This window comes from Elephas maximus, chromosome 26 (assembly GCF_024166365.1).
Source record: "Elephas maximus indicus isolate mEleMax1 chromosome 26, mEleMax1 primary haplotype, whole genome shotgun sequence".
NCBI lineage: Eukaryota > Metazoa > Chordata > Mammalia > Proboscidea > Elephantidae > Elephas > Elephas maximus.
The window spans coordinates 3,470,727-3,489,722 of NC_064844.1; the positions used below are offsets into that span (position 1 = coordinate 3,470,727).

General features: G+C 43.5%; 1 long non-coding RNA gene across 1 annotated transcript; it reads left to right on the forward strand.

The window, feature by feature from the left end:
* The first annotated feature begins 12,429 nt into the window (after positions 1–12,429).
* On the forward strand, positions 12,430–14,353 carry LOC126067978 (uncharacterized). The gene is made up of 3 exons (XR_007515510.1): positions 12,430–13,161; positions 13,474–13,534; positions 14,048–14,353. It is a non-coding gene; the product is annotated as an uncharacterized LOC126067978 (long non-coding RNA).
* Positions 14,354–18,996: the final 4,643 nt, after the last annotated feature.

Consider the following 18,996-nt stretch of genomic DNA (forward strand, 5'->3'; position numbering starts at 1 on the left):
GGGAAACCCCTCAGCCCCAGGTGAGCCTGGATGACTGAGTACCCTATAACAAGTAAATTTTGAGGAAAGTATGGTAAGTACAGTTTGGAAAATAATGAATTCCAAATCTACTGAAGAGTAGAACATTTGATTTGCATTGATTTGACCCCAAAATAGCTGGCCAATTGAGTGAAAATTCAACCAGTTAGCATTCACTAACTATGTACCCCCAACAAGGTGGTTTTAAAACAGTTCTCCACATTTCTACTCCATCCTGTTGATACCACCATCCAGCTTCCACACAGTTAAGCTGGGAGTTCCAGCACAAGTGGTTCCATGGGTCTTTCTCCACTGGGGTTCAGTAGACTGCAGATGCCATGTAAAGGATGAGCGATGGGCACTTTTGAGCTATTTCTACAAATTGTGGGGGAAAAAAATCCCTAAAAGGAATATATCCTATTGTAAGCCATGGTCATTCCTATCAAAGAGGCTACTATCTACTTGGGCTGCCTACAAAATCGTTATTCAGCAGAAAACAGAATGCTTCCACGTCTTTTTAATCTTTGTATCTCAAAGACATGCCTGTCCTGTGTGTCCGTGTGTGTGCGTATATATATATATATATATATATATATAAGCGCTCAACAATTTGTTGTAAAAATGAACTATATTAAGCCCATCAATGTACCTATTACATTTATTACTCATAAAGTGAAAACAACCATGATCTCTAATTTTCTTTGCTTTTTTTTTTTTTAACAAATAAGAATTTGAAAGCCATGTACAAGGAAGTTTTACGTCTGTATATTAGCTTTAAGAGTATTCTAAACATCCATTTTAGCTAAGGAAAAGGCTGGAAACATGGCAAGAAGAAAGTTTCCCTGAGTACATTTATTTGTGCTTGAGACCAATGTTGTCCCAGCAACAGCATGGTCTATAAACTGACCCAGTGCTCTGAGAGTCCCCAAATGCCTTATTTAAAACAACAGGGCAGACACTGAGCATGGTGTTCCACTTTTAACTCGGCAATTCCCACTACTGATTTAAACCAGACCTTTAGTGTTATTTTAACATAGGTTTTGGATTTAATTATCTTAAATGTCTGAAAGAATGCATACAATTCCCAAACTGTTTATCTCTTTTATGGTAAAATCTCTTCCCCTATCCCTAGAAATCTGTTTTAATTATTTAATCACTTTGGCTGAAACTCACAAAGCATTAAATTGTTAGTTGTTACTTAACATTCCTTATAAATTGCATTTATTAATTTCTGGATAGAGACTTGTCCATTGCTACAGTAATTTAAATTAGTACCACATGGTTACAGACCACTGCTGAAGGATGATTAAATCTTTGGGGCAAATTCAGTCTTTTAAGATATTTACATGGCGCTAGAGATAAGCTAACCAAATTTGGGTCCAAGAAGTTACAATTTATCAAAAATGTAATAAACCATGGCCGGAATATTCATCGTACGCAGCACATAATGTGGTCCGTGAAATGACATTTTAGCATCTCTGTTGCTGTGGTCACAGAGAAGTCTGCTGACAGTGCAGAGAGCAATGCTCCACCGATATTTAACAGTTCCCATCTACCAGGTACCTTGCAACATTGTGGCTTTTTATACACTCAAGTCCCCCTGATACTCCATCCATCACTTGTTATTCAACACACTGACATAGCTTGAATTTCACAGGCGCAAACAACCGACACAGCGCACAGCCCACTGGAGTCTTCGCCACTGGAGGAGGAGCCGTAGAGCCTGGTTGGTATTTCGGGATGATAGACATCACTACGGGAGGGCTCCATGGACTGCTGACGGACTCCAAACTACCCAGGTACAGCTGGCGAAGGAGGGGTAAAGGTAAGGGATCTCTCTCAGGTCACCGAGGTAGAGGAGGTCTCTAGGACTTAAGTTTCCTTGCTTTCACCCCAGAGCTGTTTCTTCAATTATCATTGATGCCACTGAGTGTATTCAACCCATATGATCTTGGACTTTAAAGCTTGGTGGGATCTTTGAAAAGATGCATCATTTCCCTCCAGGAAATCAAGTTATAGAAAACACATTTCCCCTTGCTTCCAAATACTTAAAAAGTAAAAAAAAAAAAAAAATGGGAGGGAGATAGGCTTGGCATGTTGTCGTTGTTGTTAGTCGCCACTGAGTTGGCAGGAAGACTAGGAAGAAGGCCTGGTGACCTACTTCTGGAAATCAGCCCATGGAGCCCAAAGGCTTGGCACTGTGGAGGCAGTAAGTGCCTCCTCCTGCAAGGAAAGACTGACTGAAGACTGCAGGTAAAAATAACAAAATCAACTTATAAAATAATAGATTCATCTTCCTGCTGCTAAAAATAAATATTAAATAATCCTAGGTGCTGCTGGCAGAAAATTAATTTCTGTAAGGCAAATAGTGTAGTATGTATATGTGTTTCAATTTCTCTTTGGCTCGGTGCCTATTTTCAGCATCTAGCGCAGACCTTTGAAGTACTGATAACGCAGACGCTTAAACAAGAATCGCTTCCTTGGGGCTCCCAAGCTCTATTAAAAAGTCTGTTTTTGGATTGTCAGGATCTCAACTAATTCCAGGTATTCAGCCTAAAAACACAACATTTTTTAATACATTCATGATACACTGCAGCCTTTCTGAACTGGATTGCGCCAGAAGAGAGGAGCGAGATTCACTTATTAGAGGAACCACAAAGTGCTGAGCCACTGCAATTCGTGTGCCCCAAATGACGGTCAGGTGCAGCTGTCCGCATGGGGCAGGTTGAAACAGGAGACACAGTGAGGAAAAAGTTGCCTGAGACAGAGACCTCTAATGATTAATTTACAATGGAAAGAAGGAATCGAGGGCAAGCAGCACACTGCACTCTAAATCCTGAAACCGTTACAGTCACTCTGCCTGCTCTTAGGCCACCTGAGAGCCACGCCTTTTTATTCCTCCAGTTGCCTTAGCTGTGCGTCTTTAAGACAGGTGTTTGACGAATCACGACAGATGTCACCAGGAACTCAAATGCACTGCTGATCGCTTTTTGTAGAAACTTCATGTTAAAACAGAAACAACAATCAAACAATAACAACAACAACAAAAAAATACTACAGCTAAGTTTTTTAGAAGCTCCCTAAAAGCCGTACCCAGGTTTTTTTTTTTCAAGAATGTTTATACTGGAAAGACTCTTCGGCTAGGAGTATGGATGTTAGCGCACATAGGATCTAGGACCAAGCAACGGCCAGGAGACAAGATGAGTCCTCAGTGGTCATGGAGAAAGGAGAAACGTTGCTGGGAAAGATGATGAAGAAGGAACTCTCACCACCAAGCCCACTCAGGTTCTCTCCACGGAAAGTCTTCACAGAACGCCAGGTCTGTAAAAGGGCCATAGAGTAGGATCCCTCACTTTGAAATTCTACAAACACTGCGTGCCTCTTTCCAGAAGGGACAGGCGACACAGCATACTGACCAAATTCCAACTTGCGTCACTGCATTCTGTTCCCACTGCATACCTCCTGGAACTTCATCTGGCCTTCGTTCCATGTTGTAAACCAATATGAGCCGTTGGAAGACTGCCTTTGAGGTGGCTGTACTTCAGTACTGGGCAGCAAGACTCATGAATATTTTTACCAGTCAAGGCCATATGCTCCTTTCATCTGTGGAGCATGGAGCCGAATGCAGAGTCTTAAATATCGCGCAGTATGGCAGCTACTGCCAGGCACCCAGGAAAGAAGCTCAGAGGTCAGATGTGTCCCTACAACCCAAGATGGGATAGGTCCCTGACTTAAAGAGAGAAAACCAGGTGACATGGAGATAAGAAAATACCAGCAGAAAAAAAGGTTTATCTCTGTGCTATCTTTTTTCACGGTTGTTTGATTTATTTTATAAATCACTTAAAGGAAATACTGTTTACCAGATGAAGCCTCAAGTTCATCTGAGTCTTCTTCCTTCACCCTCCTCCCTGTCATTACTCGGTCAGCATTCAGGGTATTGAGAAAGTGCTGCCCGCAAGTCCACCACTGCCCAGAACTGCAAGAAAATCTGCAAGGAAAATCTCTATCTTCCCATAATATGTAAAAGGTTCAAAATGCAACCACGCCCATAGACTGGTATAAAGTGAAAGTAACTTCTGAAGAAGAGCTTTCAGGGGGAATGGGGAATCGGTTATGAGAGGGGAATAATGGAAGTACCGTGGCTTGAAAGAAAACGGAGATGAGATGGATCAAGACGGAAAGAGAGAATGGAGAAAGAGACTGGGGAACACCTAAGCTCACTTTACTCTAGACAGGCCCAGAATCTATTCTCTAATTACAATCTCATAAATGCCCGAATTTGTTTCATTTTTGAAAAGAGGTCTATTTAGAATGAGCCAGACTTGGTCAACAAACTGAACATATTTCACAACCTTTCTGGGCACGTTTCATAACCTGATGTTTACTTAAGAGCCCAGCATTAATGGGCACTGAGCTGGGGACGAGGGATCAGAAATGAACAAAGAGACATGGCTCTTGCCCTCACCCCTCTTAAGCTGGTATAATTGCACTTGGTAAGCGTTATGGAAGCACGCTCAGGTGGGGTCAGAGAAGGGTCACTGGAGGAAGTAAGAGCTAAGCTGAGACTTGCATGACAGAGAAGCCCATCGGATCATCTTTGTGAGCCTAGTCTCACCACCTGTTAAATTAGGTGTCTCCTCCCAGTGGTTAAGAGCTACAGAGAGCTATAGCTGCTAACCAAAAGGTTGGCAGTTCGAATTCACCAGTTGCTCCTTGGAAACCCTATGAGGCAGTTCTACTCTGTCCTATAGGGTCGCTATGAGCTGGAATCAATTTGACGGCAATGGGTTCGGTTTTTTGGTTTTCCCTGTCACTGGTTCACTGCACCATGAAAAGGCGATAAAGAAAAAGCGGTTATACATGTGGGGGTAAGGAGAGCTTGTTGGAGAGCAGACAATGCAACATGTCACCATTCTTGGGAGACCGAAGATGATGCCAGTCAGCATGTAAGTTGACCTTAGGTTTCTAAAATGGCCCAGGAAAAATGCGTGGTTGTGCCTTCTTACCCCAAAAGCAACACTAGCCATGCCCCTGTTCCTCTTACCCCAAGTAAAATGCCTTCAAAACAAGAAGACGCAGGTGACAGTTAGTACTTTTTATTTTCTCTTATTCCTTTCCTTGGAAACCCTGGTGGTGCAGTGGTTAAATGCTACAGCTGCTAACCAAAAGGTCAGCAGTTCGAATCCACCAGGGGCTCCCTGGAAACTCTATGGGGTACTTCTACTCTGTCCTGTAGGGTCGCTATGAGTCGGAATCTACCAGACAGCAATGGGTTTGGCTTCATCTCTTGCGTAATTTGGTGTTGTACTTGCTCTGTGCCTTGCTCTATCTGGTGATAGGATCCTGTACCCTGGTTCCATTGTCTTGTCCCCATACACAGTACTGGAGGACAAGAGGTCTGGCGGGAGTGAAAGACCCTCAGAAAGGAAAGTCACCAAAGTCTTTATTTGAAATTTGTTCGTGTTGTTGGTAGTTGCCATCAAGTTGGCTCCGAACCACGGCAATCAAAGGCCTGGTCCAGAGCCATCTTCGTGATGACTGGTATGTCTGAGTCCATTGCTTTGGCTATGTCGTCAATCCATCTCATTGAAGTTTCCCTCATTTTCACTGACCCTCTACCAAACACGATGTCCTTTTCCAGCAATTGGTCTTTTCTGATAATGGGTTCAAAGTAAGCAAGTCAAAGTCTCACTAGTCTCACTTCTAAGGAACATTTTGATTGTATTTCTTCTAAGACTTGTTTGACATTTGTAGTTTAGGGTAAATCAGACTCTCAGTTCTACATGAGTGGAGAAGCTTGCTACAAAGCGTAGCAGGAGATTAATCCCAGCCCACACCTCACCTAAGAGAGCTATTGTTTATTACTCTCTGTGGCTATAGCCCCATGATGCAAAATACTTTGAAGCGCAGAAAGTGCAATCATCCCCGTGCTTAGACAATCCCATGCTAAATATCTGTATGGTTAGAAAAAAAAAAGGAGAAAACGTCTGGGGGACGGATTGTTCGCTTTTCGTTTAGCTAGGTTGCTGTCCATCATACACGGGCTTAATTATTTTCCCCACTTGCTTTCATATGCACTTTCACTCCCCTTGTGGCAGGGTTGGATTATTATTATTATTTTTAATCCCAGGCAAAGAGGAAAAGATTCAACGCGGAAAACCCACCAAGGCAGCACAATCTGCCGTAATGATGTGTTCAGGGGGGACCTCGGTCATTGCAGGGTAGAGTTGCACACCTACTCATTCTTTTGTGACGATCATGTTTTTACTATTTCAGATTTAATACTTTTTCTAATATATTATATGTTACCTCCCATGTATTTAAGCTGTACTTAAAAGCATGCTAAGAACTGGTAATTCTTTAATGGTTGTTCACTTACAAGCGATTGTGGGTCATTACACAATCATTTAGAGGGCATTAATGAGAACCATTTAATGGTTTTAGTAGAATATCATTGTAAGGGACAGGGGAAAAGTTACTGGCTGTAAATTTTTATGGCCATTTCTTACAAAACGTATTACTTTAAAGATTTATGTATGTAACAATGAGTACAATAAAAGCCGTGCTAAAAATAATTTGAAATCAAAGTAATGCAGATAGACAAGTCCTTGTTCTGCTGCAATTGGGTGGGTCTTTTTTTTTTTTTTTTTAAATCTTCCTTCTGGTGGCGCAGTGGTTAAGAGCTTGGCTGCTAACCAAAATGTCGGCAGTTCGAATCCACCCGCTTCTCCTTGGAAACCCTATGGGGCAATTCTACTCTGTCCTATAGGGTCGCTAGGAGTTGGAATTGACTCAAGGGCAATGGGTTTGGTTTGATGTTTATCCTTCTTCCTTCCATTCTTTCCTTCTGTTCTCCCTCCCTCCTTCTCTCTCTCTGCCTTCCTATTTTCTTCCTTCCTTCCCTCCCACCCTCTTTACCTGCCATCCTTCCATTTTCTTTCTTAAAAGACAATTTTAGTAGCATGAAATATTTTCTTTTAGTGGAAATGATTACAGAGTTAAATCACAGCCAGTATGTTTTTTTAGTTGGGGGGGAGGGGAAGGTGGACAGAGGAGTAAATATGGCAGGATAAATTAAAACCCTTGGTTTTTGCGTTAATTCAGACCCAAAGCCACCTTATAGGGCACAGCAGAACTGACTCATGGGGTTTCCAAGGCTGTAATCTTTACGGAAGCAGACTGCCACATCTTTCACCCGAGTAGAGGCTGGTGGGTTCGAACAGCCAACTTTTTGGTTAACTGCCAAGCTTTTTAACCACTACACCACCAGGGATCCTTGCAGATAAATTAAGGGCATAGAAATGCCCCCAAAAAGGTAGTGAATCTTTGTTTACAGAGCTTTTTACCATATATCATTATTTTAAACTGTTTTATGTACCATAGAACTAAAATAGAAAATCCAACACTCTCTAGAACATTACTAGCTGAGATAGAACAGGGGACAAAAAAGGAAGAGGCATCGGTCCTAGTAGTGACCCAAGGAAATCCGTAAGATACACACAGAAGCATCCTCAGGCATGCCCGGAGGGGCATCGAACATCGCGCTCCATGCCTCACGCCTCTTGGAAAGAAATGGGCATTCGAGACGCTCTCTCTGCTGAGGGAGTAACCTTATTAAAGTGCTTTAATAACACAACCAGCCTTGCATTATGCCTGGTTTTGTCCACTTGTGATTCTCATGGAATACATAATGAATAAGACAATGCCCCTCTCCCGGTGATCTTGCGTGAGCTAGATACTTCTAATTAAAAATGCAGACTTAGCACAGCACATGAAATGAACGGAAGCCTATCTCTGGAAATACTGAGGGTTTTACTGTTTGCATTAAGTAACGCTTGTATTTCTCTCTGAATCTAGCCCAATACTCATTACCAATAAGATGAAGATTTAAGATAACTTGGTCAAAAGATGGTGAATTACAACTTTTAATTAAAATGTAGAAAATAGTTGCTTTAAAATAAACATGATAATACTTTCACGATCATTAATTTTTTATGGAGAGAACAATGAAAGCAACCTGAATGTTTTAGAATGTGACATTCTAAAGTCGGGCAGAGGGGATTTTTAGAAAGTCATGGATGTCCTAGAGAAGAAACTGTGTGAGCAGTTGCTAGTCTCCATTTCCCCTCCCTTTGGAAAGCCCAGCAGAACACAACTCCTGCCCCTGGATCCACAGTGAATTCCTTACTTTATATTCAGATAAAGCACGCCATGACCAGGGTGTAAGGTGGTAAGGCAAGCATTGGGGTTTACACAACACATTTATGTCAAAGAACAATTCAATAAATGCTATTGATGACAAAGAGGCTTGAAGCTGATTTCCTAATGTAATCTATAAATCTTGATACAAAATAGGATTTTAATAAGTCTAAGGTAGAGTTGAAATATGATTGGTGCTAATCGCTAGACTTAACGTGATCGAAGGCTGGTGATTGTGTACGTGTGTGTGTGCATGCACACATGCTGTGGTCCTTTCACCATAATTAGTTCACACTGATACAGACCTAGTTTCACACCTTACCCTTCTACCATTATCTACAACTCTTCCTCTAAATTTTCTATTACCACTAAGGCTCTCCAACTTTTCTTTGAATGTACGTGTAGTCTTCCCTCTCTCACTTTGTTCATGTTGACTCTTGCCAGGAATATTCTGGTTTCTCCTTGTCCACATACTCTCTATCTTTGATCAGCTTAAGTCCACGTCCTCTAGGAAGCCTTCCTTGACCACTCTAGCCTAAGGCTGGACTTTAAAATCAAAATCTACCTCTAAATACTTAACTATGGTGAGAAATAACCTTATCTCACTCAGTTGGCTTCTTCATCTGTAAAACAAGGAAATAACCGTGCCTGTCTTGTGAAGCTATTTTGAAGATTACAGGAAAAATTCATAATAAAGCTTCTGGAACAGTGTAATTTCATAATAAATGTTACTGCCATCAAGTTGATTCTGACTCATAGCACCCCTACAGGACAGAGTAGAACTGCCACATAGGGTTTCCAAGGAGCGGCTGGTGGATTCGAACTGCTGACCTTTTGGTTACCGGCCTGAGTGCTTAACCACTGTGCAACATGTTAGTTCTCCTTCTTTCTCTCTTTCCCTCCCTTTTGAATCAGAGAATTCTATGTCTAGGTCATTCACGTAAAATTTGTTATATTTACTTTCTTGTTACCTTCAATTTTTTCACTTTGTTTTGGTTTGTGGGCCCTCAGTCTCCATCATTATCTTTCCCAATTAGCCTGTGATCCCCCAGGAAAGGGATTCTTATTTATATGTCATCATATTCCCTGCCTTATCTAGCATGGTTTTATGCACACAGTTAGGATCAATAAATATTTATTAGAAGAATAAATATTAGTCACTTTCTCTAATGTTTGGAGGGTTTTTTAATTTCCATAACATAAAAGCCCTACATTCTCAACACTATATTCTATCTTTGTATTCCCTGGTATACTGAGTGTGACTGAATTTACATACCCTTCACAATGGGAGGTGGCACCAAACTGCCCACTTTCAGCTTATTTCTTATCATTTGAGCTGCCTAGTTCTACTAGGTAATAAACCAGCTGCTGTCGAGACAACTCTGACTCCTGGTGACCCTCTGTGTGTCAGGAGTAGAACTGTTTTCAGTGGCTGACTTTTTAGAAGTAGATATTCTGGGACTTTCTTCTGAGGCACCTCTAGGGGGCCTTGAACTGGCAACCTTTCAGTTAACAGTGGCACGTTAAACCTTTGGCACCACCCAGGGACTTCATTGGGTAAAAGGTGGTAATAAGAAGCCAAGGTCAGGCATCCATTCCAGTGGGCTGTGTTTATTTTACAAAGCAAACCTCTGTATGCCCAGGGCTATACCTTCGTAGCCTCAGGCAAGTTTCCAAAAAAAAAAAAAGGAGTGTTACCAGCCCAATATGATTTTGGGAAGTGAGTGGTGAAGAAAGGGTAAAGATTTAGCCATCTGCAGTACCTATGAGAAGATGATCTTGTTGTCTTGGTAGTCAAAGGACAATACCCTTTAGCAGTTAACGTTTATCTTACATGCTCCTACTCATGGATGCAATGGGGTATGGTGCGTGACGACATCACGGCAGAGTGGTTATGAGTTTGCTTTGTAATCTGGTCCAGTTACATGGCCAGTCCCTGGTTCCTCATAGCATCATTAGGACGGTTAAAGAAAATAACACATGTGAAGCTATTGCCAGGGCCTGGCACAGAGTGAGGGCTATGTTAGGGTTAGCTAACATAGCCGGACTTGATACGCCTCAGGGTGATTTTGGAGTACTGTTCCTTCTTCTCTTCAGCTCTCTGGTCTCTCATAATTAGCATGCCCCAAGCAGCGTGTCAGGGAATCCTGAGACTGCACCCATTGTCTGGGCGTTCCTTCCTCTCAGCTTTGGAGTACGTGAAGATCAGTAGAAGAACCACTATGGGCCTCGGTTCTCAAAGAACTCTCTGCAGTTACCCTTGGGATTTTAAAAGCAGGTCAGCAAATGCATGTATTTGCTTTCCGTGTTGCACCGTGCTCCTGAGGTTCTTGATGCTGATGCATTTCCTTGGCGTGCCAGGATTTAGCAAGCACCCAAATACAAGCAAAACGAGAGAGGCAAGACAAAGACAAAACTTCCCAAGAAGGAAGGAGACTTGATGAGATAATGCAAGAAACGGGACCGTACCACCTAAATGTCCTTCATCTCAGAGACTGCAATGGGACAAGAGCAGCTAAAGGCATTATGGAGTCAGAGCCGAGATTCCTAACGAAGTTGAGCTTTAGAATCACAACAGAATGGCGGTGGTGCCTTCGGACATTATACATCTGACTAGCAGTAGGGAAAGCAGTGAGTTGGCAAATTATACTGGGAGGTGGCCACATCCTTAAAAGGTGGGTTGTCACCCGACTTTGATGCGGTTTCTAGAAAGAGAAAGGTAAGTTGAAAATAGAGATTCCATTTTAGTGCATGTTTACTCTTGCCTTTGTCTGGAGTCCAAAAACGACAACATGTTCTTCCCGTTTACTGTAGCACCATTATTTTATATGAAGTTTGAAGCCCTGTACGCTGCCAAGGCCCCCCTCCAAGAAGGTAAGCCTACTCCTCCCATCTCTCACATACCCTTCTGACTTTTTTTACTTAAGGGCTTGTTGTTTCCGTGGGGAGGAAGAGCTGCCGAATACCAGCCACACAGGGTGTTATTCCTTCATGCTGTTCGCGAGAAACTTCAGGGGACATACTTAACATTCAACAAAAAATGAAACTTCTAGGGCCACCCCAGCAGGAGGATAATATCACCACTCTGAGAGCAGCACTGAGCTTCAAGACTCTGCCAAACAGTCCAGGCACAGAATGTGACAACATTTGTCATTCCTGGGGCGGGGGCGGGCAACTTCTGCAAATTTCTAAGCCACTCGGGGGTTAATCTTCTGCTCACCCCCCTCCTCCCACTTTGGTTATTAGTATTATTTGCTGTTGCCCTTGTTATTATTTTCATTATTGTTCTCTGTCTTCTTCAGCATAATTTTCTCTGAGTCACTGAAGTCAGTGACCTTCACCTTCTGGCAAGGCAGTCGTTTCTTGGATCATAGGGTGTCATTTAGCCAGCTTCTTTGAGTTGCTAAATCACTGAGAAAACTGTGGGTGTTTGGGCTTCATGCCTGGAGCAGGCACACCCGGGGGGCAGCTGAGGGTGCCTGCTTCCACCACCCTCCTGTGTCCCTTCAGCCCCATTCCCTACAACGTGGAAGAGGGAGCAAAGCTGCCAGAACCTAGCTTTGTCTTCAAATCCCTTCAACCGTGGTTTCTGAGGACCTAAGAGGACCCAGGCCTGTGCTCAGAACAGCTGGAGATTAGGGGTTCCAAGTTTCTGGGGAAACTTATGGTTGAAACACACTAAGTTCACATACACACTCGCACACACACACACACAGAGACACACACACATGCCATCAGGCCCTAACAGTATAAGGTGGACATGTCCTCAAGCTGTCCTGTCCTGAGGAGTGTGTTAGAGCACCCTTTAGCAAAGCCCTAGGGAAAGTACACTTGCTGGGACATGAACCAAGGTAGTTGGAGATCTTTCTATTCTGCTGCTTGTAGGAGATCAGGGACAATGTTAATTGCAAGGAAATGAGCAAAGGAGCCGGTTCTAACTTTCACGCGCTAACGGGGCAAGAGGGGGAGATTACGAGGGAAGCACGAAGGCAAATGCGTGAGGTCGTCTCCTGCCTCCCAAAGGAGGGTGGTGAGCATCCCAGGATTGCTGCAAGGCCCACGGCCAGCACCATCTATTAAATAGCTGGAGCTAGTCAATGTGGAAGACATTTTTAGACACACATGCTCAACCATATGTGCACGGCCAAGGTTTAAAATAGAAAAGTGAGAGACTGTTGGGTGACTGAGGATTTTTCCCTTGCCAGGAAGTCCTCCTTAAGGATCTCATAGCTTGCAAAAGAGAACTGCTTGCCAGACAAGCCAAGAAAAAGACACAGAAGATTGGGACCTGCTTCCTTAATGATGAAATGTCACGCTGCTATGTAAATCAACCCAAAGAAAAGAGGCAGGCATGATTAAGATGGCTCTGCAGAAACAAGGAAGGTTTCTCGACAACTTTTCCCTAAACTGCTTTAAATCCTTAAATCTCAGGGCTGGGGACACAAACACAATGGGACAGTATGGTGGCTGCACTGGGCTATAAGGAACATCTCTGTGGTAGGATTTCTGTGTCCCAATGAAAAATTACCCTCTGCACCCACAGTGTCCGGGGGACAAATCCCCTGTATTGTCAGGTTCCTGGAATATCAAAGTGCTGCCCCGCCGTGTGAATGTGTGTGTGTGTGTTTTATGAACGTGGAATGAGACTATGAAAAAAGTACGATGGATCCCATTAGCCATGTGAGAATTGGTTTTAATATTTTTTTAGTCATGCCAGGTAGATGTTGCGTAAGTGAGCTTTTGCCAACAAATGCCCGCCTCACCAAGTCTGCGCCTCATCCCTTCTCTCTGTGTCCCCTCCATACACTGCAGCCCTTCTCTCTGTGTCCCCTCCATATACTGCGCTCCCTTTCTTCCTGAGCCTGCAGGGAAGAACTTCACGCCACATCATCCTACAGCATGGTGCAGGCATCACCGGGACAGATGACAGTAGCCAGTGTTTCGGTACGTCATTACCTATGCCTTGGGCTGAAGACATTCTTGTTGTTTTGGGGGAAAGGGTGGTTTGGGCAGAGCATAAGATAAAGCATTTCTCTTGCACGTTGGAAGCTTCGAAACTTCAGGGCTCCGGCTCTTGGGCCATTTGCTGTAATTTATCTGTTTCAGACGAATGGCAATCGTATCTTGTAGAAGTTCCATAACCCAGGAAGCTTCCCCCAGAATGGTGTCATCAATTTTCAATTCACTTAGATTCCTATAATTTCATGACCAGAGGGGGCTTTAGAATTGATTTAATCAAATTCTGTCATTTTACAGAAGAGAAAGGCGAGGCCCTGAAATGTTAAGTGAGTTTTTATATTACAGAGCTGCTTGTTAGGTAAGTCAGGATGAGTTTCCTGGCCCTTTGACTTCTAATCTAGTATTCTGAATACTATACTGTACTCCATTGTCATGCTATACAATTAATCTTCTATGTTCTGAGGAATAATATGGATTTCTCTACCAAAAATACCAAAACTCAGTCTTTTCTTTTTAAATCTCAGCAAGAGTGTTCTCTGATGACCCATGGGGGCGGGGGGGGGAGGGGAATTCTCTACAGGAAGAAATGGGAAGGTTTTTGCTTAGGGAACATTGAGTTTATGTTAGTAGCGGTGCAATAATTTGGAAAATAAGAGCGATCATGGCTCCAAAACATGAAGATTGTAATCAGTGTCACTGAATTTTACATGTGGAGATCGCAGAATTGGTGAATGTTTTCGTGTGTATATTTTCACCACAATTAAAAAAAAAAAAAAAAGAAGAAACGGGAAGATGTACTGTACTGGATAATAAATCCAAACTAGGATTGTCCAAGCTGTATTAAATATCATGATCGAATTATTATTTCCAGAAACAGTCCTGTGTTATGAAGAAAACACTGACATGATGAAAGACCAGCCCACAGACCACCTCGACTACATCTGCAACCCTAAGCGACTCCTTACAGTAACTAGGAAGTACTGCTTCATAGGAGTGGACCTGGCTGTGATACTTCTGCTCAGGGGCCCTCCCACATAACCATCTCCACTGCCATCAACAGCCAGTTTTGGCGTGTCTCCGGTAGAAAGCATCAGCTAAGTCCTGGGAATTGATAGTTTTCATTTACATCCCTGCTATAAAGGTGATAGAAATTGGAGCCTGCCCACTCCTCCCAGAGCGACAGGAGTTCAACTCCATGCTAACAACGGCTGCAAGATGGCGCCATGACTATCTAGGGAAACACATTCATTGTCTTCTAAGCTTGCCATCTATATCTCTAACCCGTGGACTACATTTTGATTTCCATTTTTTCCCATCAAACCCAATTGCTCCTTTAGGGTACTATTTTGGAAGGGTATCTAAACCCCTAACAAACTGGTACTCTGTCACTCTTGATAATTTCATAACCAAGCCAAAGACCTGCCTTTTCACCATATTTTTTTTTGCCTTTTCTTTTCAGCCTTTGTGAAGTAGTGCTGGGCAACAGAAAGAGGGTTAAATAAGAAATGCAAAGACTTGGGTTCCAGTTCCGACAATTTAGCTACTACCCAACTTTGGGAGAATCACTCCATCTTTCTGAGCCTCAGTTTCCCCATCTGCAAAATGGAAACTCTGAAGGAGATGGGCCTCCAGTCCTCTCTTGTAACTTCCCTGTTCTGGGAATCGCTTATGGCACAGGACTAGTGCCAGGTAGGATGTCAGCGATTATGAAGCACCCGGCAGAGACAGTTTAAAATTCTCTTAATTAGTGTCTAAGAAATCTTGGGCCCTCAATAAATAATCAACAACTGTCAAGAGAAGGCATCCCAGCACTATTTATCGTCCTGTAAGTTGCCGCGGCGTGCTAATGTCAAGTACTAGCGATGGCACTTGAATTACTGTATGTACTCAGGTAATTACTGTATGTAATTTGCAAATGTGCAACAGTATGTACATTGTAACGATAAGGATAACAATACAGCTGATAACAACTTAGGCTTGCATAAGATTATTTTACTTCAGGGTTTCAAAGTGTTCCATAAACATGGGCTCATCTATTTTCTGAATACCAATAATGCGAGGTGCAGCTGTGGAGGGTGGGAAGGGAGGGAAAAGCGAATACCCACAGTTTGGAGACCAGCAATCCAGGGCCTGACAAAGGTACTGATTTCCCCTGGGTGACACAAAGCCAGACTCAGGCCTGGGAACACGGACCCAGGTTCCAGGTACACAGCCTTCCGCTTGGAACACAAGCCTACCCCAGCTCTCCAATTTACAGTGTAAAGTTTACGACACAGCATTACCCAGGCACTTTAGGGTGTCAATTTCCTTTACAATTTTATAAAATATCATTTGGAAGGAGGAAGGAATTTATGCGTGCGCACTAAGAGCTCTCCTGTCTGCCCACACTCTTGGGATAAGCGTCTGTTTCACCTAACAGAGTTGCAAATGTGAGACACACACTCGGCGCCCAGAAAACCGTGGGGTTTGTTTTTAATTTAAAGAACAGCTCTGATTTGGCTACACATTTTAAGCAGGTACTGTATAATACAAAGGCACTGAATTCATTCAGACGGGAACAAGTTATGCCATCCTAACACCGTCTAGAAACCAAATGTATGGTTACTCTTTCCTTTTTTTTTTTCCTCTTTTGCTGCACAAAATTAGTTCCTCGGACACTGAGATTCGAGAGGCTCATTGTCTTGCAAATATTCAGGTGCCTCGCGATGATCTACAGTAATGAACCTCCAGTGCTACAGCAAAACACAGATAAAAATGTGAAAATATATATATATATAAATACATATATATGCATGTATGAAATATAGATGTGGTGGGAGAGAATGAATCACAAACACAAATAAAGAGGAACCAGGTAGGGAGGCAGGAAGACAGCATCCCTTCCAATCCTGGGAACAGAGAAATAAAATGGATGCTCATTAAAGGAGCTTACTAGGGCTCCAATCTGTTTTGTGATTAAGAGGTATTGGTTGGAGAAGATTGGTGGGGGAGATCAATATACTCGTCTTCACTCTTAATTCTTCTTTAATGTCTCTACCTCCATGGGGCAGCTGAATCAGAAACGTAGAGTAAATCTTTATCCACCACGGGGCTGCACTTCAAATGAAAAAAAAAGATGGTTTGGGCTACCGCAGATAACCAGGTTGACACCTGGCTCCCTCTCTCCTCAAATTCCCTATTTATGTTCAAATGTTGTCGCATTTCTGACTGATAGGGATGACAATGACGAATCTTGGGGGATAGTGTTGGTGGGAGTAATGGAGATGGCCACTGCTTGATCTTTAATTGAGATAATGGTGTAAAGCTCCTGTCTTAGGCTGGGTTCTCTAGAGAAGCAAAACCAGTGAAGCTTATAGAGAGAGAGAGAGAAATGGCTCATGCAGTTGTAGAGGCTGGTGAGTCCTCAGTCCACGGGTCAAGTGTCAGGCCGAGGCTTGTCCTGATTCACGTAGCTGCAGGGGCTGACAAACCCCAGATCAGCAGGTCAGACCGCAGGCTCCTGGCTCACAGGCTGCAGGGGCTGACAAACCCCAGATCAGCAGGTCAGACCGCAGGCTGCTGGCTCACAGGCTGCAGGGGCTGACAAACCCCAGATCAGCAGGTCAGACCGCAGGCTGCTGGCTCACAGGCTGCAGGGGCTGACAAACCCCAGATCAGCAGGTCAGACCGCAGGCTCCTGGCTCACAGGCTGCAGGGGCTGACAAACCCCAGATCAGCAGGTCAGACCGCAGGCTGCTGGCTCACAGGCTGCAGGGGCTGACAAACCCCAGATCAGCAGGTCAGACCGCAGGCTGCTGGCTCACAGGCTGCAGGGGCTGACAAACCCCAGATCAGCAGGTCAGACCGCAGGCTGCTGGCTCACAGGCTGCAGGGGCTGACAAACCCCAGATCAGCAGGTCAGACCGCAGGCTGCTGGCTCACAGGCTGCAGGGGCTGACAAACCCCAGATCAGCAGGTCAGACCGCAGGCTGCTGGCTCACAGGCTGCAGGGGCTGACAAACCCCAGATCAGCAGGTCAGACTGCAGGCTGCTGGCTCACAGGCTGCAGAGGCTGATGAATCCAACATCAGCAGGTCAGACAGCAGGCTGCTGGCTCAAGTCCCAAGAACCGGAGGTCACATGATGATGAACCAAAAGCAGGATCCAGAGCATAGCAAAAGCCAGCAAGCTTTGCCAGAAAGTCCATATAAACTGGACACTGGCTACACCCCCAAAGAGATTCCCTTTCAACTGACTGGCTGCTCATAGAAGATCTCATCATGGAGGTGATTACATCATTACATAACTGCCAAACCCCTGAGAATCATGGCCCAGCCAAACTGACACACAACATGAACCATCACAGCACCTAACACAGTTTTTGCACACAAGTACCCCATGGATGTTATTCGTTCACATCCTTGTCTCCTTCACCTTCTATAGGTCAGGGTAAGGGAAACGCATACCTCGTGGTCAGTGTGGCTATAATCTGAGGATCATAGTAACAAGCTCTACTTTCCTCTCTCCGGTATCCCAGGTTCAGCTTTTCTCGCAGTGGTTCTTAACTGGGGTGGTTTTGCCCCCAGATTACATATGCAATGTTGGGAAATACTTTTGCTTGCCACAGTGTGGGTGAGGGGTACTATTGGCATCTAGTGGATAGAGGCCAGGGATGCTGCTAAACATCTTACAACACACAGGACAGTCCTGGCAACAAAGAATTATCCAGTCCAAAATGAGACCAGTACCAAAGGTGTGAAACCTTGCTACCTGGTGGTGGGTATACCATGATGCTTGCAGTCACGTAGTGGATGAAATAGCTCAGGGAATTCTGAATTGCTGGCCTGGAATTACCTTAACACTGTCAAACTTACTAAATTCTCCTGCTTCACAAGGTGTATGTTTGCGCGTAGCTAAGCACAAGGACATGCTCACTGTTACATATTCTACAGAAGAGTTGAAGTATTTGACTCAGGGGACTGAGGACATGATAGGGAATAAGAAGTTGTTTTTGTCGTTGTTTATGTTATAAGTCTTCTATGCCTACAAGTTTTTAAAGTATTTGTATGCCATAGGCATCTATGTGCTCGTTAAAATTCATTCCCTCTTTTTTCCTGGACACACAGACTACATTCACCAGCCTCCTTTGCAGGTGAGTGACCATGTGACTGAGTTCCAGACAATAGTCTATGAGAGGAAGTGATGGAAGCCTTTCTAGGCCAGGCTCATAAAACTTTACTACCTGATTCTCTACCCTATCTCTTTCCTTGACTCCTGGCCATAAACCAAGTTTGAAGCAGAAGATTCCAAGGCCAAAGGGGATGGTGGAGCCTCCGGATGCAAGGAGACCGTGTCCCTGAAGAAACACATTGAAGGTCACTTGTTACGAAGCAACATCTGCATTCTACTTCATGTGAACAAGAAACAAACCAACCCACTGAGAGGCAAGGGCTGTTTGTTATAGCATCTAGTATTACTTTCTCTAATACAATGTGTAGATACGACTTTAATTTAAAAATCAGAATTCAAATATACATAATTAAAATTTTAACATATATATACATACATACACACACATACATACATTTACATGTACATACATACATATACACACATACATTTACATGTATGTACATACATATACACACACATACATTTTACATGTACGTACATACATATACACACATACATACATTTTACATGTACATACATACATATACACACATACATACATTTTACATGTACATACATACATATACATATGGAGAGCTGCTGCTATCAGGTTTCTGTTTGTTGTTCGTTGTTGTTAGCTGCTGTTGAGTCAGCAGGGACTCATGCCGA